Below are 25,375 nucleotides of genomic sequence, written 5' to 3'. Positions count from 1 at the left end.
TTTAAACCAGTCCAAAATGATCCAAAATATTCACTGAATTAGATTGAACCAGGTCCATTTATAATATATTCACATTAGACTAAACCTGATTAGACCAAATCCAGTCCAATTGACACCCCTAACCACAATCTCCACGACTCCTAACAGCATGTGGCCTCAAATGAGTTAACTTACGTCCATATATGTTAGGCATCGATATAGGCTCAAACCCAGCTTTTTTCCATATCGTACGACAGAATGTCTCACCAACAAGCCTACCAGACGAGATCTGCTGCTAGCACCGCTGTGTATGGTAGGCTGCATAACCAATGATGCACAGATGGAGCCCACAGCAGCAGATCCATCCAGCTTGCAAGCCCATATCGTAAAAGATGCATCGGGATTTCCTGAAAACTCTCTACAAGTATCCAATCCAGCTGCATGCCTGTACATTGACATCTCCCATGATTTAACAGGAGATATTCCCATGCTGGATGCTATATGTGCAAGAGAATATGGGCTCCTAAAAATATTCAAATTAAATGTTATATTCAATGATCAGAGTATCGAAAAACTAATTTTAAGAGATGTATGGAGATATGTTTTGAATATATCTATTTATATATATCATAAAAAATTAATAATATTAAGTGTAAGGTCTCAATAAGTTATGTATGCATTAAATTAATACATTTTAATGAAGGAGTTTATGAAGAAATTCATCCTAGTCAATTATAATTTTCATTAAAAAACTTGTGCTTAATTGTAATTTATAAACTATATTTTTTAAGTTTTAAGGGATAGTTTGTCCGACCATAAAACATGTATTGGCACAACTTTTAAGTAAAAAGATAATTAATACATTTCAATAAATATAAAAAATCAAAAAATATATTGAAAATGAAAATCCAGTTGCTTTATGGATATGATAGATCATGCTTAGATCTAAAGCATATTAAGTCTTTATAGGTAGATAAAAAATATATTATTCATTTTTTATTTTATATTTTTCCAAATTTCTTTATAAAATTTTCATAGATCTATTTATAACACCAAACATCTATGATTTTCAACACATAAAATCTAGATCAATATAGATTTAAACATTTTCAAGCATTTAAGCAAAAAAAAAGAACTCACAAGATATTATGAGAAAAATTGAAAAAACTTACCTAGCTCTGTAATATTTTTAAAACATAAAAAATCTTAAAAATATTGATTATGTGTGTGTGTGTGTGTTTGTAGGTCTTGCACTTTAGGAATGAGGTCCAGAGTTTTAGGGGTAAATGAAGGATTATGTTGGGGAAGAAAAGCCCCCCCCCCCCTTTCCATTTTTCTGTTTGTATCTTTTTCACAACATATCCATCAGCGCTATTGATACACCCAATATTCCACCAATATACCTGATATGTCACCAATACGGGTATGATATGGTGGAAAAAAAGATGATGCCACCTATTTCCCATCATATCCCACATCGAGTCTTCAAAGATATGATATACTACACCTTGTATCGGGCATATTGTGTTGAAATTTTAAATCTTGGTTGTACTATTAGTACATGTCTCTTTTCCACTTATGTATGTATAACTCTGAAAATCCTCACACTTACATCAATTTTGTAATTAAGCAAATAAGTCACAGAAAATCTCTGCTCGAGGATATCTTTACCAAAAAAAAAATGAATTTTGATATAATGCTAAAACGCCAACATATTTTCTTCATGTCAACACTTTTGGTGTGAACTACTTTTTAGTGCTAACAATAATTGTTCTTCTAGCTTATTATTTCAGAAAAATGAAAAAAGAAAATTCTTATTGCATAGTTGTTTTTATAATTACTAATAAGTGTGCACATACTTTATACATGGCAATATTTTATGATGATGATAGTAAATAATATGTTTCTAAATTTTTTATATTTTTTTAATATTTCTGTTTATAAAAATATTCTTATTTTTCTATAATTTTTTGTTTAATACAATGAAAATACAATATTAGGGATGTGCAAATGTTTTCTACATTTTTTTTTGTATTTTTTATACTTTTATGTGTTTTCAACTTTTTTAACTTTTATTATTATTGAATTATGACATTAAGTGTTAACACATTTGACCCAAATGGTTGAATTGTCGAGTCACCATCAAATAGGAAAATATCTCCATATATATTTGGGTTGGTTTTAAATTTGTATTTTATTTCTATCATAAACAAAAATAATTATTCTTTGTCACAAATATTTTTAACATGGTTAGTTAATTAAAATAACTGAGATATGTCCAAATGTTTTCTACATAATTTATATATACATTTGTATATATATATATATTTTTTAACTCTTCTACTTTTATTATTTAATTATGACTTTATGGATTGACACATTTGAGACGAAAGGTTGGATTGTTGATCTACCACAAAACAGGAAAACAATTTCAATTTTGGGTTGGGCTTAAATTTTGTATTTTATTTTCATCATTAATAAAAAGGTAAAAACAACTTTTGTTTATTGTGTTTACTTTTTAATATGATTAATATAAAATATTAGAGATGTGTCCAAATATTTTCTAAAGAGTTTCTATATTTTTCATTTTTTATTTTATCTTTTTTAGTTTTTATTATTTAATTAGGGGATCAATGGTTGACACATATGACCCAGGAGGCTGAACCTTGACCAACCACTAGGAAAATAATTTCATTTTGGGTTGGTTTAAAATTTTATATTTTATTTTCAATATCGATAAAAACAACTATTACTTACCAAACTTATTTTTTTAATACGATTAATATAAAACATTAGATAAGTGCCTAAATGCTTTTTTTTTGCAAAATTTCTATATTATTGCATAAAATTTTTATATTTTTTAATGTGATTAATATAAAACATTAGAAATGTGTATAATTTTTCTATATTTTTTATTTATTTCTATTTCAAAAGTTTTTTATTTAGGGTTTTTTACTGTTCAATCCTCCCAGAAATCTTAGCTCCACCATACAGTTGGGGGTAGGTGCCAACTCAGAATTTATGCCAATTCATGGGCGGGTATGGGTGTTATAGGTGGAGGTGTTTATAATTTTGAATTGTTGTAGGTGTTCAAATCTGAATTCTGAGGTGGAGTGCAGTCTAAAAATCTCTTTTATTTAATTATGACATTATGGACTGATCCATTTGACCTGTATGGTTGAATTGCTTATTCATTGCCTATATGGAAAAATGATTCTATTTTGGGGTCAATTTTAAAAAGCATATATTTTATATCATTAAAATTATTAGAGTTAATATCCTAAACATAAGACTTAATGAGAGGGAATTGAATGAGGAATAATGTAGAAGTTCAAATTACATTTTGTGCCCTTGAAATTAGAGAATGACCATATTAAAAAATTAGGGTATTTTAGTCAAACAAAAATTCATTGGCACTTTTAGTAGTAGTATAAATATAGATATAGATATAAAAATGTTCAGAGTTTAGAATGTTCAACTTGTCACCGGATCACAATATGAGTAGGGGTACAAGTTGGGTGGGCTGGGTTTGGGTCTTCCTGAAAATTTGAAGGGGCCTGGCCCAAAGTCTGAGGGTGAAACAATGCCAAATTTTAGCTTGGACCAATTTTTCACCCCTAAATACGGGCTATTATTAAACCTTAACCCACCTTATTTATTATTTATGGTTTTTCTTGGACCAATTTTACACCCGTAAATACGGGCTTCAATCAAACCTTGTCCCACTAAATCAGATGATGGAAGGCATTAAATTACCGAAATACCCTACTAAATTTGTCTATTTTCTTTTTCTTGTGATTCTCTCTTAAAACCTAATTCGTGATCGAAAAAGAAAAAATTCGTGCTTTCTCACCCAGTAATCATCGCCAGAAAAGGGAAAATTCTCCGGCAGCTTGAGCTCTTATACGGAAACCTGCTTGTTGTTGCTACTGAAACAAAACAGATGCACATGGCTCGATGGAGGAAACACAAGTATATGCAAGCCAAGTGGTTTGGCACCTGCGAAAGCACAACGCCTGCCCCATTATTTCCGGTGGGATATTTTGACCATCCGACAAGGCCAAAAGCTTCTATGCTAACATTCGATTGTTAGAGAAGTTGCCCAGCTTGCATTGTACAGCGGTTGAAGTTGTGTAATCCCAAAGACAGTTTTGTCCACGCTCTTTGGTTGCATCCCTCTGAAATATACAATGTTAATAACCCTCCTTGAAATTGAATGAATTGGATTAGTTCTAGTATAATTGTTGATAATTCTCTTTCATTCGATTAAAGAAATGAAACCTGAGATCTGTTGGGTCTGATCCATTTGATAGTAGTTTTGGGATTTTTTAAAGATGATTAATTGCAGAGGTTACAAGTTCTTTTGCTCCCAATTTAAAAGGGAGAAGAATCAAGCAAGGAACACAGGAAGAGGATATTTTTGTTCTGTAGTTAATATAAGGAATGGCATAATTTGAATGGTAGAGTCGAAATTACATACACCTTCTCACTTTCCATTTTGTCTTGACAAATGTCCCATCTTTACAGTCGGAAAATGTTTAAGACAAGAGGTGCTGGTGGCTAAGAGCCCAGATTTAGTAGAAGTCGGCACTAACGTTAGAATTCTTCACCAGAACAGGGACTGGAGAGGGCTTTCGGGGCGAACCCAGGAGCCCACATGCTTGGTGATTCAGGGCATCTCATCGTTATCTTCATCCTCACGACTGGCCCTGGGGAGGGGAAAGCAGATCCCATGCATTTATTTCCCATTCAACGGCATAGACGGTGGATGACAGAGAACAAAGGTGGTCTGCCATTGTTCTGCATCATCTTCGACTCCTGAAAGAAGCGGGGAGAGGAGATTTTGGGAAACCTGGAAGGTCTAGATTGAAGTAAAGGGATTGTAGATGTTAATGGGTTATAAAGCGGAGGGGATGACCTTTTCTGCAACTTTTTCATGAGATTTCTCGTGCGAGACGGCGTGAATGCTTTAATGGCCAAGCAGTTGAAGACGACATCAATGGGGAAGACTTGAGCGAGATTGCTGGAAAAGAGACAGAGATATCTCGGGAGGGAAGACTAAGCTTCTTCTTCGATCTTACTCTCTAGTGTCTACGATGTTCACTTATTCATTATTTTGGCTTCTCAATCTTCGTCTTTGTCATCCTTTCCGTCCTAATCATCATCTTCGTCGTCGCCGGACTTTGTGACAGAGGACTCCCAGTAGCGATTAGCGAGAGAAGCCATATTGATCTGCTTCTCGTCAACAACAAAGCATTTTTTGGTGGAACGCAAAATGAATATTACAGTGTAAAGAAAGGGGTAGTTTGAGCATTTAGGTAGGTTTTTGGCGTCAGTGCTGGGAACACGGCACTGTTTTCTCATAAAAACGGTGTTGTGATTGTGTGAACTCTAAGCACCGTTTTGTCAGAAAAATGTTTATTTTTTGTTTGGAAGTGATATTGCCACAAGCACTGATTTTATTTGGTACTAGTGCTATAAAATTGTTTTCATCATTGGTCATATTATTCAATGTTCAAGATGATGCCACATCATTGTATTGCCCGCACTAATAAGCTGTTTTCTGAGAAAATATCAAATTTGATATTGTTTCAGACTATACTTTTCCGATTTTTAAAACGTGATCTGAGACAATGTTTTTTATGGAAAAACAACACCAAATAAAATGCCGTTGTCTTAAGCACCGCTTTTTCTAATGTAGTGCTTACATGGCACCGTTTTCTCATAAAATGGCATCAATGCCAAACACCCACAAGAAAACTTTAAACAGTTAATCAAGAATCTTTTTCGAAGTTAATAGATAGAAATGAAGAAGGTCTTTGTCTAACGGCTGTAAGTATGGGGGGGGGCATGTAATTTACCCTAATATCATAAGGCGAGGTGTAAATTGGGTCGTGCCACCCGCGGCTTGGCATAGCCTGTCCCGACCGGCCTGGCATGGCATGGCACGACGACACGCAGGTTGGGCCACCCGCGGCCCGCGTGCCAACACGGCCCAACCCAACACCGCCCATATATATTATTTATTTATGTTAGATATAATATATATATATATATTATATTTATATAAACTATAATTATGTAATAATATATAGTATATAATATATTGATTAAATAAACAAATGTTTTCAATTTTATTATATTAATTTATTCAATTATTGTGTATATAAACAATTGTATATATCAAAATTCATATAAAATTAAAATTTTAAGTTTTTTTTTTTCAAATTTTTTAAATAAATAGCATTGGCCTAGTCCACGGCCCGACCTGGCCCAAGGCTTGACCCACGGACCAGCCCGGCCCACAGCACGAGCCCACATGGGCTTGGGCCATGGGCCATGCGGGGCCCACCCCCTAAGTTATCCTAGGGAAGGGTGAGAGGGCCCGATTTACACCTATTATCACAGGTTGATCCATTCAAAATGGGCAATTGAACCGCTGGCCCACCACCCGGGGAAAAAAACGAATTAGTGTCTGGTTCGGTTATTAAAACACTATCTGTGATTGTGTGACACTGGTACTGAAAAAAGAAACGCTATTTTATACAGCTTGATTGGATTTCCAAAAGGAGTGGGTTAAGTTGGCAAGAAGAGAACCAATAGAGGGGATGGTACCTGGTGGTCTACTGGTCTGGTACCCGCCCAGGAGATGGTTAATAAACTACAAGCGGGAAAAAGAAAAAGGCCAAACATGTAACATTAACATATTGCCCTTCAATTTAATACCCATTAGAATGATGAAATGACAAAATTAGTTCCATTTCTTCTTAACTCAGGTTGTTTACATGGGTCCGCGATAGACCGTAAAAAGAAAAAAAAAAAAAAAAACTTGCCAGGTGTCCCATGTAGCAGGACTAAAAGACTGACAAATGGATTTCATTTTAACCATCTAGTTTGGTATTTGAACATTACATTCCGAGTCCTGTTGAATTTCAACAGAAACTTTATTCATCATCTGAATAAATACAATGAAAATCATACAGAGACGCTTGGAGTCATCTGTGCAAGCTGATTTGTCCCCCAATTGATCTCCTAGGTAGGTGGGACCATCCAACGAATAGTCCTAATCCTCGGGAAAAGCAACACAAAGCCAAGTTTTGAGGGGCCCGGACCCAGGTACGACTCCTGTCTTGATAAACCTCTAATGTCACAACTTGCTAGCTAAAGTATGAATCTGGTTATATAAGCATCTTCTGCCAAGAAAATGTTTCTACAGACTTTACGTACCATTTCATTACTATGGCGACTTGAACTGTGATAAAAATTAAAGAAAGTAGGACGAGCGGATCAACGCTTAATTAGGAATTAGGATACTAACTCTTCTGAGGGTTCAAAAGGATTCCATCTTCTTACTTTCGCATGTACGGCACACATTACATTTGAAACATTGTGTACAGGATACCACTTTAATTTTACCATATTCAATCCCATACACCACCAATAGACCTGTTCATGGACCGCCAAGATTTGCAGTGTGGAATTTCTTCCTTTTACCATTCCCTTATGTTGTACGTAGAGGAGGAGACTATTCAAAGGGTATTGTAAGAGGGAGCAGTGAGTCACGAGATTGAAGAGATGGTTAATTCTGTGGAAGCTCCGAAGATGTAATAGTAACCAGCATTTATACCATTTGGTGACGAGATTGGCCATTTTAACATCCTTTCATGGGGATGCAATTCTCAAATTTTCTTTTAAGAATGGCACCATTGGGGAGGGGGTCATGATATGAGATAATTAGTAGTGCACCTCTCGGAGTGGGAAACACAAACAAAGGTTACCATGTCCCAAAGTTCAAGCCAAAACGAATACGAATTCCACTTTATATATGCAAAGTCTTGAGAGCCAAAAAGATCCCAACCTCCCAAAAGGCAGTTCCCCATTAATGCCAAATCGCATATATCAATAATTCACAGATCCTAAGGGTGTAAATAAAGCACAATATTCTCAATACTCGAATAAAAAAGTGAGTATAGAAGAAATTAGTTGTGCGCTTGTTTCTAAATTAAACTTTTTTTTTTTTTCCAATCTCATCACTTGCTAATTTCGTATATTAGATTCCTCTATTAAATCTGGCATTTCACTTCCCTCTTAACTAACCTAATTGGTACATTTGTTGGTCATAAGTAATTAATAAAAGTAATTGCAACATTAACCTAATTGGTACATTCATCTACCATTAAATTCTGTGATTCCACCTTGTGACTCGCATTCATGATTTACCACACTTTCTATTCTATGAGGGGACACGTCTGGTCTACAATTCATTAAATAATATTTTTGTTACAAAATGAAAATAAGAAAAAAAAAAGAGTGGTCAAAGAAAAGCAGATGGAAGGATTTGGCTTTACTGGTGTAAGTAGTAACACGCCACCTATATGATCTCTCCAATTCCCATAAAAAGTATAGTTGATGGAGGTTTGCTCATCTTCTAAAGCTAATAGAAAAAAGATAAACCCTAGATAGTAAATTGGGGCGTTGACAAGTCCAACTGACATTGTTCTAAACGGTGTTCAAATTTGAATTTTGAGATTGTTTTGCAAAACAAGTTGTTGACGAATTCGTGTAAAGATCACATTTAAGAGTAGTCAGGGATTAAAGACTCGATGAATCCATGGCATTGGGCCATTGGCGTAGCTGCTGACGTTATGTGAGGTATGTACTTTTTGTTAATATAATGGTAGAGAGAGAATGCGATTTGAGAAAGAGAAGGATTCTCTCTTTGGCTTCTGTTCCCAAGAATCTTTTCCATATGTTCCCACTCCACACTCCACATACACACACACTCCTACCTATACGCTATACCTTCACTCAGTCAGATAGATTTTTTTTTCACGACTCACGAGCCGCACACACGAGACACCCCTCTCCCCCCCCCTCCACGAGCACCAGCACAAGAGCGATACCACGTGCTTCGCAGATGACTTATATCTTACCAATCTTTCCGATCTTTTCATTCTGTTTCTGTTTGTACTGGCCTGAAGCACTGGTAATAGTATAGTAATACTTCAGACAAAGCAATAACCATTTACATATCTCTCCATTAAAACGTTGAAGGTTGAACCACTAAAGCCTAACAAGCCTAGAGCCTTCAAATGAATTCTGCAAAATGCACATAAATGGATTCCATACTTGCATATCACATTTTAAGTGTTTTTCCTGTTTGATAATGTGTCCAGAATACTTGATACTACATCCAATGAAAAGAAAAATTAGATAAAACCTTGAAAAAACGATTTGCTATATATACATATATTTCACATTTCATAAATACGTACATACAATATCTAAAAGAGTAGAATGCAGAAGCTCAGAGGTGGAGAAATTCAGAAAAGTATCCCAAAATATGAGTCAAGCTGGATGCCTCTCCATCCTCCAACCAATATGATCGTGCAACTCTGACTCACCTTACTTTAAGCAATAAAATTAGTGTCAGCATTCGCTTTACAAAAGCTAATAGTATCTCTGAATAATATCTATAACATAGATTACAACTTCACGAGACTGAATAAATAAAAAAAAAAAAGAAAAACAGAAATTAAAAAGAGGAATATCTTGGAAAGATTATGGACAGATTTATGCCTAATGATCAGGATATTAGACTCGATTCCTCGAAGCTGTTATATCCTTATTCTTTGAAACCCATGGTGCAGTGCAGTTATTGTACTTGAGCCATGTGATTTGCAAGAAATATAAACCATCATTAAACTCGCATAAATCGACCAGGAATCAACTATCCTCTTTTGGAAAGCTTAGGATAAAGCTCTCTTACTGGTAAAATACAAAGTAAAAAAACAACGAGGACGACGATGCAAGCTGGTCCACCACCATTAACAAGATACAACAACAACAACAACAAAAACAAGAAAGAGATGCAGAGATCAATAAATCGATTACCAAGGAAGTGATCATGTACGATACCTTATTGAAAGAGCGCCATCCAACAATAATACCAGCAGTGGAAGTGTTCGATCAACGATCGACATTTGATAAATATCAAAGCTCATCCAAACTATGTTATTTGGAGAGAATTATCATATATGAGCATGGAAATATATATATAAAAAAAAAAACATAAAGGAAAAGAAAAATCAAGCAAAGGCATTAGAAGCATTACAATCCCTTCTCACCGCTTTTGGTTTAGCTTGACTATATTGTTCAGAAATTAGAACCTAGATCTCAACCATGGAAGTGGAACCCTAGAACAAGAGAAAAAAAGGGGGAAGAAGAAGAAAAAGAAACTACAAAGTTTCAGAGGATGATCTGAAAAGAAAAATATAGAAACAGACAGATCAGATCCTCGAAGGTATCATGAAAAACAATCTGCGCAATGATAAACCACAAAAGGGTTAAGGCTGACAAAACTACAGCCATGATAACAAGATTAGAAAAAACATAAAAGAGCAATGATGAAAACCTTTCTCAACTCCCGTCAGAAAAGGAAGAGAAAGCAGTCAAAATCTTTCATCATTACACCAATCTGCTCATGCCCCAACTATTTCAAACCCCATTAATGAATATAACTCGTAATTCAAAATAAGTAAATTGCAGAAAAAAAAAAAAAAAAAAAAACTCACATCCAGATCCAGTTTAGCGGGAAGAAAAAAAAATGAAGAACGACAAGATGAGGTTGATCGTCGTAACGGAAGCAGTAATTGAGGGGAATGAAGCCTGGTCCGACGACACCTACACCTAATTGAGTGATCTCAGCTATGTTATCTAGATCTGATGAGATCGATCCATCGGCCTCAGTTGATAGTGTTGGTGGCCTCGAGCCAGACAACATTCCCCTCAAACAGAATGCTTCCATTGTTTCCCTTCCAGAGTCCGGACTCGCTTGCTCAGTTGCTCGCGCTCTCTCGCCTCTCCCTCCTGACTCTCGCCTCTCCTTTAAGACGGGGGAGAATAGGGATGAGAGAAAGGGTTTGTTTGCGTGATAATGATGAAGAGAATGATTCGGTGTTATAAGGGAGCATGGAGAGAGATGTCTTCGAGGAATAGATAAAAAAAGGCGGAGGAGGAGAGACGACGTAAAAAGACAAAACAAAGCAGCAGACCCCGACCCTACAGCTGGGTTCCAGAAATGACCACGACTTCATGCACCATACAGATACACACACCCCCTCTCTCTTTCTCTGTGTCTGACCCTCAATCAAATTATTCCATTCTTCCCAGCGTCAACCATCAAAATGTATTTTCCACCGTCCAATTTGTCTACCGACAGTAGAACAACAAATCGGATCTGTTATTCACCGTTGGATTTGAGAGATGACGAGGACTATCGGATTTAAGCGAGGAAAATACATAAATGATGATTCTCGTAATGATAATGTTAATGATCATCATCATCATCATCATATTCATATCTCGATGTAAAAGGAAGAACCAAATCCTAAAACACCCTAGACTAGAGGGATGAGTGTGGTTTGAGTCAGGGGAGTAGTTGAGTTATTGAGTGGCCCGATAAACGAACTGCCATTAAATAGTTTGATTAATTAACATTCTTCTCTTTAATATTTATTTTCTTTGCAAATTTCAAATTTGTCCTTCCTTGTAGTTGTTCTTGCCTACTTATTTTTTTTTTCTAATTCTAATTTAATAAATAAAAAATATAAATTGAAATTGACGATAGAGAGTGAAAAGGGGTGGGAGGGGGGGGGTAAGGGGAAAGGAGGGAGGGTCCCTACTCCCTCGTTTGCCGCGTCTTTTTTACGCCAGACGAGGGATTCGAGACGATGACCGACAGTAGGTTCAGGGTCTACCCCTTTTTATGGTTGCAGGCAGGGGAAGTGGCTCTAACCACGGCCAATGGCGAATTGGCGATGGTGATGGTGTTCCTCGGCGACCATTTGGCGATTATTTATAATTCGGTTGTACTTGAAGAAAACGATTTTCTTTTATTAACAACAATGTGGTGTTTATTAGCTCAACAAGAAGAGAAAGAGAGTAGAGTAGTACAAGTTTGGTTTGATATGGGACAAGAAATATATAGAAGAATGGGGACTTTGGGGAAAGCCAAACCGGCAGCAACCGTGACCCTTTTTTATTTCTGTCGCTCCTCTAAGTCACGGGTCAGTATTTCTCTTCTTGGGTTGGGGGGTTGGGCCATGGCCGGAGCTCTCTCCCAAGCAAGAATGATATTAAGGGTATCATTTCAATCATTGGGTATTTGGTTTTGTTACTCTGTTGGATTCCTGTCAGTTTTTTTATCTACATTCCAAACATCACGTGAACTGCTTTTTAATTTCAACGTTCAATTTCTTCAATTCAATTCAGTTGAGTGATCGCAGCAGCAGCCACCCTGCAGACCGACCCAGTAGATGTGAACTCCAATTAATGCGTGGAGTGTAGGTCTGTGTTTGGTGGAACCAGGCCAACCCCGGCCATTCATCTAAAATAGTGCAACATATAATCTCAACTTAAAGCTAGCTTCACACCCTAGCTAGCTAGTCTTGAACCATTTTATTATTAGTCAGAAGGTTCAACGAGCACCAGGCTAGCTCATTTTCGACCAGGACGAAAAATTAAGCCATCTAATACCAATCTAGTTAGAGTTCGGACCTGACAAAATGACAATCTGATCAACCCTAGAGAAATAGGGTGGGTAGGTGAGCGATCTAATGAATTGTTTGAAACTTCCAAGTACATATGGGGATCTGCGGGCATTGAGGACTGCAACTGGGTGATGTATAGATCTTCTATATCTAAAAGTGAGTTCATGTAGGAAAATGAGGATGAGTATATAGGATGACAACATGCATCATCATGCATGGGCCACATAAAAGTGTCATTCTATTCATGCATGGTGTCTAGTAATTATCCTGTATTCCCTTTGTCTTTCCCTTTTCATAAGCTTCAATTCATTCTGAAAATTATAATGTAATGAAAGCGTTGTCCATTGTTAGGGATTATCAATTATTCAATAAATCAGCTAGCTCCATAACAAACACAACACTAAGGTGGATGCCATCCCGTGATTCCCAGCAGCCAGCTGCAGCGTCACAAGTTTGACCTACAACCATCTTATTAAGACGTGGAATGATAGAGAACCGGTCGGACATCCAGAGCCTTCCAAGTTGGGAGAAGTGCTTAATTTGTTACCTCCTGCTTCTCCCTTAAAATCTTAGTCCAAAGCAAGTATATGTAAAAGAATACAAGTCATGGATCTGTTATTCCGATATACATAAGCGTCGTTACGTACTTTTTGAGTTTTTTCCCCGTGGACGATACGCTGTCGACTGTCATTCCTTCTTTACATTTTGCGTTTCTTTATTAAGTGAGAAATTGCTTTTCCATAATTTCCTGCACGCTAACAGCAATCAGATTTGGTTTTCTTTCACACGTTTTGGTTTTAACCTTTTTAGTATCTTTTTAATTTTCACCATCTTTTTCCCTTTTCTTTTTCACCTTTTAGTTCTGCCGTTCTGGTGGTGGTGGGCAAGCTTTTTTTTTTTTTTTTTAATTTTTATTTTTACTTAGGTATGGGGGGAGCCGATCGAGAGGATGGTAAAGGAGTAAGGACATTGACGACGGCTTTTCTCTATCACTTTCACGAATCACGCACCCTCCGATTGCCCCGCTGGGAACCGGTCATGGACTACTACTCTCGGTCAAATTGTCATAATTCCCTTATTATTTTTGTTACGTACATCTGCCATTGATTTCTCTCGCCTTAACTACCGAGAAATTCCCTTCTGCCCTTCTTCTGTTCTACTGGCGGTAAACCTAGTGCTACATATCTTTTAAAGGAAGGGTTTGGTAACAAATGTTAAGCTGCCCGACCAAATGCCACCCTTATACCCGGTCAGATCTTTCAAGGTTTATTTATTTATTTTTATTTTTATTTTTTTGGTGAACAACCTTCCAAGTTCACTAACTCACAGTTACAACCCACCCCTGACTTCAAAGTAGGCTTCCTTGGAATTTGAAAACATTTAGGCTCTGTTTGGTTTCTGGGAAGAATTGGGTGGGATGGGAAAAGATGGGATGGGATGGGAAAGTGTAAAAATTTATACTTCCATTTTTTGGTTTTAGATGCAAGAAAATAATGGGAAAAGCATTGTAGCGAAGAGGAAGCCACCGTGGGGTGCTCTGTTTCACCAAGATGAAGACGAACAGTGGTTTGCCAGCGAAAAGCGAAGACGATGAATGATGAACGGTACCACAAATCTGGGTTTGAGCAGGGAAGGTAGCAGATCTGGGTTCGAAAGGGGAGGTAGCAGAAAAAGAAGGAAGAGAAGTCACTGTCGTCGCTCTGCTTTTGGGTTCGAACGACGAAGGTAGCAGATCTGGGTTTGAAAGGGGAGGTAGGAGAAGAAGAAGAAAGAGAAGCTACCACCATTGCTTTGCTTCTGGGTTCGAACCGGGAAGGTAGCAGTTCGAAAGGGGAGCTAGTAGAAGAATAAAAAGAACCTGTCACCGTTGCTCTGCTTCTGGGTTAGAATAGGGAAGGGGAGGTCGCACTAGTTCTTCGTTGTCAATGGTAACATTGATTACTCAAAATTTTCCACCAGAGTTGCACGGTTTTGGTGCGGCCCCAAATCCACGATTTTGGGATCTGAAACCCACATTTTTCTCATCACATCCCTCTACTTCCCTCAAAACAAATGAGAGAATAGGGAATATTTTTGGAATATTCCTTTTTTCTTATCCCTATCCCACAAACCAAACGGAGCCTTAGGATGCGTTTGGTTCACAATCAGAATCAGAATCGGAATTGGAATGGTCTATTCCCATAGTCTGTTTGGTTCAAATAGAAATGGGAATGATATTTGAAATAAGAAGGAATAGGATTTCATTCCCAAGAGAAAAGGTAGGGAATGGCCATTCCCTCAAATAGGGGAATGCCATTCTAACAGGAATGGGAATGGGATTCTGATTCCACCCAACCAAACTGTTGATGAAATTGGAATAGCACATTCTAATTCTGATTCCAAACCCCTATTTCTGCAAATCAAACGGGGCCTTAATTTCATATGGCCACTATAAAAAAGGGAAACCAATCTAAACTGCATTGCACCTCTTGCATTACACACGAAACGAAAGCACATGACATGCATTTATACCCAGTCTTTATTCTTTTCTCAAAAAGGTTATTTATCCTGATAAGTGCACTTATTTAGTTAAATGTTTCTTATGAAACATTTGTTCAGCTAAATCCAATTTTAAAATGGGCAAAATTGTGGTGATATGGATATTACCAACAAAACTAATTTTACCATGGGGCCTAAAATTTATCAAAAAAGAATGTTGTGAAATTTATCAAAATAGAAAAAAAATACCCAACTTTGTGTTAGACAGTGTATGCCCTTAATTCCAATCAGATTGATGTACCTTATGACATTTAATGTAAATGAATAAAGTACATATTTGATTCATTTTATTATGGTGTGTTTCTGTGTAATACCCTTAAACTGGACACATATGAGACTCGTGTTAGTTTATAATCTTCACAGCTGTTGGATAGATCTAGGGAGATTTATCCTGCCAAGGTTGACACTAATGTGCCGCTGAATTGGTTGGGGTGGCTTGTCTCAGTTGCTCGGGTGGGACCTGAGGTACATGCAGTGCGGGTTTTCTTGAAACCCTGAACCAGACTAGAATTCCAGTATTGCCCTGGACCTTGGAGATAGATGGGCAAAACTGGAATGTTACACCTGACCCCTAGACTCGATTATGAAACTGCACTAGGTGCGGATTGAGCTGTATTTAATATGCCAAACCTCTCTTTAAGGCTATAAATAGAGGAGAAGGGCAAACCCCAATTCACCCAATCAGATTACTGATACAAGAGAGAAGATAACTGCAGTTGGACTAACGCCATCTTCTGCTCTTGCTTTCTCCTATTGCTACTGCCATAGCCAATTCGATCTTCACCTGTAGGAGCGATTAATAAAGGTTCTTGATATCAGTTTTTGGTGAAAAATTGATCTGAAGTCGTGCTCACTCACCCTGCATCAAATTCTTGCTGAAGAGTTCGGTTCTTGCTGAAGAACCACCTGCTGATTCTGCTCCACCCTACGCTGTGTCATCTTCAGTGGGAACAGTCTTTGGCGTTTTCCTTGGGCGTGAACACTTCCTTGGGAGTTACTACTACTTTGTATCAGGTATATCCCTCTCCTACCTTTTGGTTTCAGATCTGGTCTGGTTTAGGGTTCAAGATTGATCATTGAAAATGCAGTTTTCTAAAATAGGGAATGTGATTCCCACATGGGAGAGATAAATTTTTGAAATTTCGCCCAACCTACCCGTAGGGTTTGACCATCCATATGATGGATCTCTCATCCCTTCACTTTGATTTTTTTAGAATTAAACAAAGAAATAAAAAGCCCACTGCTAAGTGAAGTAATAAACCCAACTTAGATTTGACTCACAGCTAGGGGTCCTTCTAGTTTAGCTATAGTTTTTAGGTTTAGACTTGGGCTTATATAGAAGTAAGCCGGAGATATACATGCATAGCTTTATTTCATCTAAAATGACTCTACTACTATTGTCTCATTGAATTCAAAATCTTCAATCAGATGTTTTGACAATCAAAAGATGCATTGAGCTTTTACATGAAGATTTGAGCAGCCCGAAAACTAGTTTAATTATTGCACGTCTTTCTGTGTCTTTCAACATAAAAGTAAAGCGAGAAAGACATAAAAAGTTCTATTTAGAATTTCTTGAAATCAGTTGAAAATGAGCTTTTTGTATTTTTTCGAAGCATCAACTTTTTACGATTAAATCTATTATGAACCAAACAGAAAAAGATCATGGCATGATCTACCCGATTTGTAAACAACCAAAAAACCGCAGGAAAAGATCCACCAAACGGGGCCTGAATATTAACCATGTCATATATTAAAATTAGGAACTTCAATTATTAAGTAACCAACTCCAATCTATCATATACCACAAAACAAAATTATATTTAAATTCTGATCCGGCTTTTTCAGCATGCAAATGCGCTTAACGGGGGAACATTTAATACACTTAGTGCGCCCGATCATCACTGATTCATTGATATTGTGACTGCACGGTGGAAGTATGGAAGACCAAGCCAATGAGAACGGCTCCATATCTAACGGCTTGCCACGTGGCCTAAATCGGTACTTGTGTATCAATCCAACTATGTAGTAAATCAATTCTACATCAACGGACCTTATTGGTTACAGATTTCTTAAAAACAAAAGAACAAATAGCGTACAAGGTGTTTATCTATATGATCCTTCTGGCTTCTGCTTATTTTAAACTATTAGGCTGTATGTATGACCCTCAAAATTCATGGTCTTCTTCTACACAATCACTTTTAAATTGATAAGCTCAAAGAAAAAGGTTTGGGGTTTTGGGTTGCGACAAACTTTCACACTCACACATCAAGGATGTTGGCTTGGCTAGAGAGTAGAGTAATGTTGCGTTGCGACTTGCGAGTTGCGACCGCCAGCTCCTAGTCTGTTTGGAGTTTGGGCCACTCCAACGGTCAATTTTGTGGTCCTATTTTCAATCAAAAGAAGTCAGAATGTAATTGTAGTTGTTAAATATTCGTCAGAATTTTTGCAGAGACATTTAAGTAATAAACTGCAGGCTGTAACAAAAGCTGTTGTATGAAAATTTTATAATCAATAGCAACGAATGCTGTTGTTTTATGATAGAGAGAGGGTGCCCGTAAGTTGTGCTGCCACCACCACCACCACCACGTCTCTCTCCATCGAATGAGTGACAAACGGAGAAGACGCTACGTGCTCCAGTTCTCAACGCGTTTAAAGGGCCTCGAAAATGGTGGTGGATAGAAACGGGGGGAGAGAGAGAGAGTGAGAACACGTAAATGTCAATTCCTGAACCCCTAACGCAGGTTGTCGCCTTTTCTTTGCATGAAAATAATAAAATTAAATTTCTTTCTGTACCCAGTAACTTTAAAATTTTTTTTCAAAAGGAAATGAGGAAAAGGATGTCTTTTCTCTCTTGGTCTTATTTTGTGCTTTCTCTTCTTGGATTCCATGACCTTCACCCCCCCACACACTCTCTCCCCCTCAGCTCAACTGGGTTTTGGGTTTTGGGTTTCGTTCCTCTCAACACGCATTGTCACGTACTCAGAGTCTTCCCTTTCTCACACTTTGTTTCATAAATTACTTAAGAAAAAGATGATGGAGCAGTTGAAAAGGTAAGCGCCCTTCTGTGCTAGCTTTTTGCCACTGAAGTAGGTTTCGGGTCTTGATTGAGAAAGAAGATACTCTGCAAAGAAAGCAATAGACAAACAAAGAAGAAAGCTTGCACACAGGTGTATTATTTTTTTCTCATTTCTTTCAGTTTTATTTTATTCAGAGACGCAGACACATATAAATTAGGGCATTATAACAAGGTTACGGTGCCTTGAGCTGGTTGCCTTTTTATTATTAGTAAATACGGTAGGTATGGAAGACTTCTGTTATTATAATAATGCAAAGCATTTGAATTCTGAAGTGGATAAAAGTGGTCAGAACACTATGACCATCTTTTGGTTTAGTTTTTTCTGCGTATTTGTGATGTGTTCACAACTTGTCACATATATACAGACCCTGCGCTTGTAAGCCTTCGAACCTAGGCCAGAAATTTTGGTTTTCCAATTTTCTCAAACAACTTCACTGCATAACATCCATTAGTAATTATTCATCTCCAACTCCAAGAACGCATCAACAGATCTATACAGCCTCCTCCTTGTAAAACCCACCGAGAAGGGTGCCTTCAACTTCAAGACTATAGAATTTGATTAAGGTTCCACTGTTCCAGTAATATAGAAGTGCTCTTTGGGAAACTTCACTGAACAAATTAAGCCTTAACTCGGGGCCGGGCTGTAATGTGTTGTGTGGTGGACTTGGGTCAAGTCTGGAGATCCTCACTCGAGATTCTAGATTAGGGTCATTAGCTCTGATAACGATTCCAATCTATTTATTTTCCCGAAACAAAGAATAGTATTTATTATAGCTCCTATTTATCAAGAACAAAGATTCTAATTCTACAGTAGCTTTTGTGATAGAATTTTGGCCATGCATAATCATTGTACTCCAAATACCATCGTGAAACTGAAAGTCTTCCCAACATTATAATTACAGCTTGTCACCCCTACGGGTCGCAATTTTTCAACCCAACCCGATAACCCACCCATTAATTTGAAGGGTTGGGTTGTATACTTGTATTCATTTAATCCTGGGTCTGGCGGGTTGGTTAACCCAGTGAAGAAACATTTAAATGGATTGGGTCATGGTTATGAAACGGGTAACCCATTGCTTTTGATATTTTGATTTTTCTCTCTCTAGTTTGTCATTTTGTCATTTTCGATCTTTCTTCTTTCATTTCTCCTTCTTCAAGGTTTGTGAAGAACATGGTCTTTTAACCCTAGATTATTCTCTCACTCTATGCTTGTCTCCTCCTCTCTCTCTCTCTCTCTCTCTCTCTAGGTAATCCTAAGCAACTAAATTCTCTGTTTCTCTTCTCTCTTTATAGAGAGTTTCTCAGCGGCTTTCCGGCTAATTGAAATAAGGTATGAAGCTTACAATCATCCCCGTTACAGCAAAACCTCACATCGGTGGAATTGATAACTGAGTTGCTATTGTTGTCAAGATTGGGATAGCCAGGTGAGGATGCAAACTCCGAATGCATGCAATGGCGAAAGGAGTGTCAATCACTCTACTCTTCATTTTAAAATTTAAAGTTCTATACCTCTACTTCATTGGCAAACAACAAAACCAGGGCTTATGAATTTGCAAATTTCAAAGTCCAAACCAAGAATTTTGATTTTTACAGAGATAATTTGTACATTCATTCATAATCATTCAGACGGTAGTAAATGACTATAGCAAATCAAATCTAATTTGTGAAAAGAGTACAAGTTGCCTATGAGTCAATATCTTAAGTGCCTGCTATGATGTTATGTGCAGTCAGGTAAACACTGTGACCGTTTTTAGTGGTAACGATGGAATCTCATTCAAGTGGTGGGTATTGACAATTGAGGTGGCAGATCAATAATCTAATAATTCAAGGAGACTATGACATTTGATGAGCCATTAGATTACTAGTGAAGTTTGTTGAACTGAATGAGTAATATTTTAAGGGAATTTGTGAGTTCTTTAATGGCTTGGATTATGAAATTAATGTATTTATTATTGGATTATTGGGTTAAGGTGGATTTGGATTGAATCCAATCCATTTAATTTTCCATAAATGGGTCATTAATGGATTGAGTTGAAGTTCAATCCAAACCTGCCCAATTGCCACCCTTAGTCACCCCGGTTTGTGCTCCAGCAGGTAGACACTACCATCATGGCCCCCGAAGTTCTGTGCATAGATGAGTTGCTTGGAATGATGTTTTTGCATTCCAGAGGAAGTGATAATAGTGACAGTCATTTCATTAATAGAAGACAATGCCATGGAGATGTGCCAACCTCTAGGGCAAACAAAAAAGCTTATTTCATGGTTGCCAGCTTCTGTCCCTTAGTGCACAATTCAGTTGGCTACTTAGACAAAGTTATCATTTCTCACTAAAATGCTATTAATCTTTACTTGATCAAATTATATGGCCTTGTCCCTTGGGTATGGGGAATATGTCTTGGGCTATGTTTGGTTTGAAGGAAAAGGTACGTAGGGAAAGGAAGGGAAACGAGGTTTGTAAAGGTTTCCTTGCATTTCCCTTCCTTTCTTTAATTTTTCCTTCAAACCAAACACGGTCTTAGCTTTGAATTTCCCGTCTGTGATGGTGTTGCACCATACTCTTTACCATTTACATAAAGCCTTGTAAGATCCTACTGCACAGCAAATCGTTAGCCACAAAATAATGAACCGGACAAAATCAATATATTATAAAGTCCAAAATGAAGACCCAAACTAGTTTGGGCCTAAGGTAATTCAAAGTCCAGCCCAGCCCATGTTTCGTTGTTCCTCCACATATCTGAAGTGGGTTGAGAAAATCAGTTAGGGGGGCCCAGGCTCAACCATGGCTTTAAAGTTGGGGTAGCTATTTAGCTAAGGACAAGGAGGATGGCAACCGCCAAGCGAAACGAAAGTAAGGTTCCTGTTTTGGACAACCTCCCATCCCAAGCTAGACATAGCGTGGTGTCTACATTCACAAATCACAAAACAGTAAAGATGCGAATATCTTAGCCTCAGGTACACAGCACACGTTAGCATTAGCAGGACCAAGATTCAAGAATATGGTGGGTGGCACGCCACCCTCCTACTTATTGCGCGTTAACTTTAAAAACTGCAAGTAGTAAACTCAGGTTGGATGGCGCATCTTCTGCATATCTTGTCTCCGACAGAACTTCTGTAAAATATCTGATTGGGTTGAGGTCAACCCTACTCCGACCTGAGTTGTTTAAACACCCCCACCCCCTCCCACAACAAGTTGGGTTGGGCTCGGGTTTGTTCAATAACTTCATTCTTTCTGTGTAACAGATTGGCTCAAATATAAGACATTTTAACCCTTAAAAGAAAGGAGATAAACCCTTAAAAAAAAAGGAATACCAAATGCGGCCTAATTTTCCTTTACATGCATGCAATATTTACATATTTGTATTTACATGTTCAGAGGTTAGAAGGACAGGATGCACGTGAGGATGTGAGGCCCACTGGCCATGCTATTGAGTCCTTGACTATAGTTGTCTTCACCTCACCCTCACGTCAAAATTTGTTTTTCTCTCCCACACTATTCAAAGTACTCTTCCTTTCCCGTACGTGCATACTTGCCACTATGGTATTGTATGTATAAATAATGTCCAGCGCAAATTTCTGTATATAATATTTTTAATTCTTGTATTTGTATTTGTATATAATATATGGTATTGTATGATTGGACTTCATGCTTTTACAGTAGTGTATCCCATATTTATATTTATATATAGTTTTACAATGCGCAGAGAATCCCATGGCAATAAAGAGTAAGAAAAGAATTGTTATTTCCACTCTCAGATAAAACTTAAAAGCACTGTTCATTTTCAGTATGTATTTATCCACTCAAAAAACAAAGGTATAAACTCTTCAAATTAGAGTTACCTCCACTAATAAAAATTGATTTAATCTCTTAAACTAAATAATATATCTATATATCAAATTAAAAATTAACCTGAATTAATTTACAATATAAATAATGAATGAAACAAAATTAATCAAAGTACCGGCCTCATACTTACTACGGAGTGGTCATTCTCTTCTAGCGATTTATTTTTAAATGCAAATATTCATGTGAAGACAGACGCACATTAACACGATGCAGGAACTGTTGTGAACACTGACGTGTGAATCAGGCTACATAAACAATCAGGAATGAACATGCACTTTTTCGTATGCCTGGTAGCTGCTGGTTGGTTCACACACTTGCATTCACAGTAAATCCTTATTCAAGCTTTATGCAAAAGACAATGGTGGTGGTGATATGCTGGTTCACCGTTCACACACACTCGCTCCAACAGTGAGGTGATTGGATGAAAGCCCTGAGATGCTGCGTGATTAGCTGAACGCTTTGGACAGATCAAATCAGCCCCCCCCCCCCCCCCCCCCCCCCCCCCCCCCCCCCCCCCACACCCCACAACGTCCCACATCACATTCCTGCTGTGTATTAGGAACATCTCCCTGTGATGATATTCGAAATGGTGATGTCATCACCGAGATTCAATCTTTGTAGAGTGATGTTAAAAAAAAATAAGAAAAAAGAAAAAGAATGTTTAGTGATGACCGAATTCCCCCTTTTGGAAGAGAAAAATTTTGGATGTTGGGAACCAACAGTCTATGCTGTTGAGAACATTTTGGAAATACCATGTTACTATGAGAGTGGGGTAAAATAGTAATTGCCCCTATTTCTTTTTTTTTATTTATTTTTTTACCAAAAAGATGGACATGGGCAGGAATTGATAAACTAAAGCTGTAAAATGGGTTGTGCTGGGCCAGCATGGCACGACTTGGGCTAAAGTTATTTATTTAAAAAATTGAAAAAAGTCTTAAAATTTTTATTTTATATAAATTTTGATATATACAATAATTAAATAAAATAGTATAATAAAATTGAAAACAATTGTTTATTTTATTAGTCATGCCATGCCTAGCACAACTTGTGAACCATCGTGTCAGGTTACGGGCGGCACAACCCAATTTACACCTCTAGAATTAATATGTCCAGCCCCAAAGCTCTCACAATTGGATAAGCTGTTGGCCCCCAACTAGGTTGTGATTCAGCTAAAAAAATGCCTCCTATAAAGCTTCTTTTAGTAATTTTCTCAAAATGGCTCAATAAAAGCTTCAGCCATACCAAAAAGCCCCTTAACAATTAGGCCACCAAAAGTTGGTCATGTGATTATTGTTTCTTCATTTTTTGTTCAGTAGGGCTACACAATAGTACTAGTTCCCAAACTCATAACCCTACAATAGGAGTAGGCTACACAGTAGGGCTACACAATTAGGCTCAATGATTTATATATTTTATTTTACATATAAATTATATGATAAAAATGAAATCATGTTCATTATTTGAAAATTAGAGTTATTGTTTATATAAAAATACTAAAATAAATTAATTTTTCCAAAAGTTTAATAAAAATTGTAAATTATAATTATAAAAACTAAACTAAATATTTTAAGACTTAATTTTCCCAAAAAAATTAATAAAACTGAAAATTATAAAAATAATTTATTTTATCTACCTTAAATGATTTATATGTTTTATTTTAAAATTATATGTTAAAAGTAAAAATATATTTATTATTTTAAAAATAGAGATTATTTATATAAAAATATTAAATAAAAAATTCCTATAAAACTAATATAATTTGAAAATTATAATTATAAAAACTGAAATAGAGTGATAATATGTACATCTTCCAAAGTCCCGATATTGTTGATTGTAATGTTTCTCTTCATAAAACCTATTAAAATGTGCATTTCTCATATATTTATACTTCATTCATAGTTAAACCAACTTTATACTTAGTTTTATTAATATATTTATATGATTTATATGCATTTTTTAACATATCCAATCATTTTCATATCTTTCCTCAGTATTCTTGCTTTTTCAAAATGTATCCCTATTCATATCCAAACTGTCCGATACAATACTCAATACTAATACTTCAATCTTTGCCCCAAACCCTGATGCATATATGATTTTGATACATTGCGGTTCAAGGTTGGATCAAGATATACCTGGACACAATTAAAATTGTCAAATCTAATCATGTCTCCAGCTTCAAAATTTCAAGCCCAAACATTAAAATTTCATCTTATCTCAGTCCAGCCCAAACTCTCGTAAAACCCATATATAATTTCAGTGCGGGTTCGTCATTGAAAAAACTTGGGCTTAGAATACCCCGCCCATAACAACAAAAAAAAAAAAAAAAAGAAAAATGAATGAAATAATATCCCCCACCCGTAAACTACTTTACCTATAATTTTCATCTACCTTTCGACACACTATTACCGTTCGATCCACCTTTACAGCTAAAGCTCAATGACTCAATGTTTTCAATCTGTTATGGACCCAAACATTTGAACCTTCGAACCATTATTCGGTTTCTTTTTAAGGTCTGATTTTCATAAAACCTATAAATTCTTTGAAAACCATTGATCCATTTGACCGGTCACAGGTTATACAATAAAATGAATGAAAACTTCTAAAGGCTTTAACTTTATATGTTTGGTTGCTCTTATTATTTTTGGTCTCAAATTTTAATTATTTTTTTTTGTTTATAAAAATTAAAACTGCAATAAATTACATGTGGAGTATAGTTATATTATATGTTGATGATGTGTCAAAGTCACATGACACCACAGCTACGCATTAGAAATATTTTTCTTCTGAGTTAGGTTTAACTGTTCATCAAACTGTGGAACCAATAATAATTCTCCACACTAGTTATAAAATACATGGGATGGGATCCATAAATATTCAATCTCTCACTGTGAATCCTATAAGCATCACCATTGGTTCCACAGCTCGCCACATGGCTAAAGCATTCAACTAATCAGGATTCCTTCCGATGTGGGGGGTAATCTATTAATCTCGTGATCCTTGATGAGATTGATATCCAATATCTCACCATTATGATTGGTATCCAATAACAGATTAAATTGTCTGAACTGTTCGATCCAGACGGTCAAACCGTCCGGAAACCAGTAACCAAAATGATTCCGTTTCTATCTTGGCTTTTGAAACTTTGGAGGAGTGGACTTGGGGTCTAGCCCCATGGGACGGTCAATTTACCATTTCTAAGATAAAAAAAAAGGTTAATACTGAGAAACACATCGATTATGTTAAAGAATCAATCGTGACAGTTCAAGTGTTTCCACATATAGAAACTTAGATTCTAACAATTCTTTCCAATACTCTATATGCACTCTCAATCTATAACATTGAGGAAAAAAAATCAGCAGAACACAAAGTCAAGGGATCCAAAAT

General features: G+C 36.7%; 1 long non-coding RNA gene across 1 annotated transcript; it reads right to left on the bottom strand.

Moving 5' to 3' along the window:
* Window positions 1–9,111: 9,111 nt before the first annotated feature.
* On the bottom strand, window positions 9,112–11,365 carry LOC104604680 (uncharacterized). Its single transcript, XR_016081075.1, has 2 exons — window positions 10,554–11,365; window positions 9,112–10,175 (listed from the first exon to the last, which is right to left on the bottom strand). It is a non-coding gene; the product is annotated as an uncharacterized LOC104604680 (long non-coding RNA).
* Window positions 11,366–25,375: the final 14,010 nt, after the last annotated feature.

Source organism: Nelumbo nucifera, chromosome 1 (assembly GCF_055504915.1).
Source record: "Nelumbo nucifera cultivar China Antique chromosome 1, China Antique-T2T, whole genome shotgun sequence".
NCBI classification, from domain to species: domain Eukaryota; kingdom Viridiplantae; phylum Streptophyta; class Magnoliopsida; order Proteales; family Nelumbonaceae; genus Nelumbo; species Nelumbo nucifera.
This window is presented reverse-complemented; position numbering and strand designations above follow the sequence as displayed.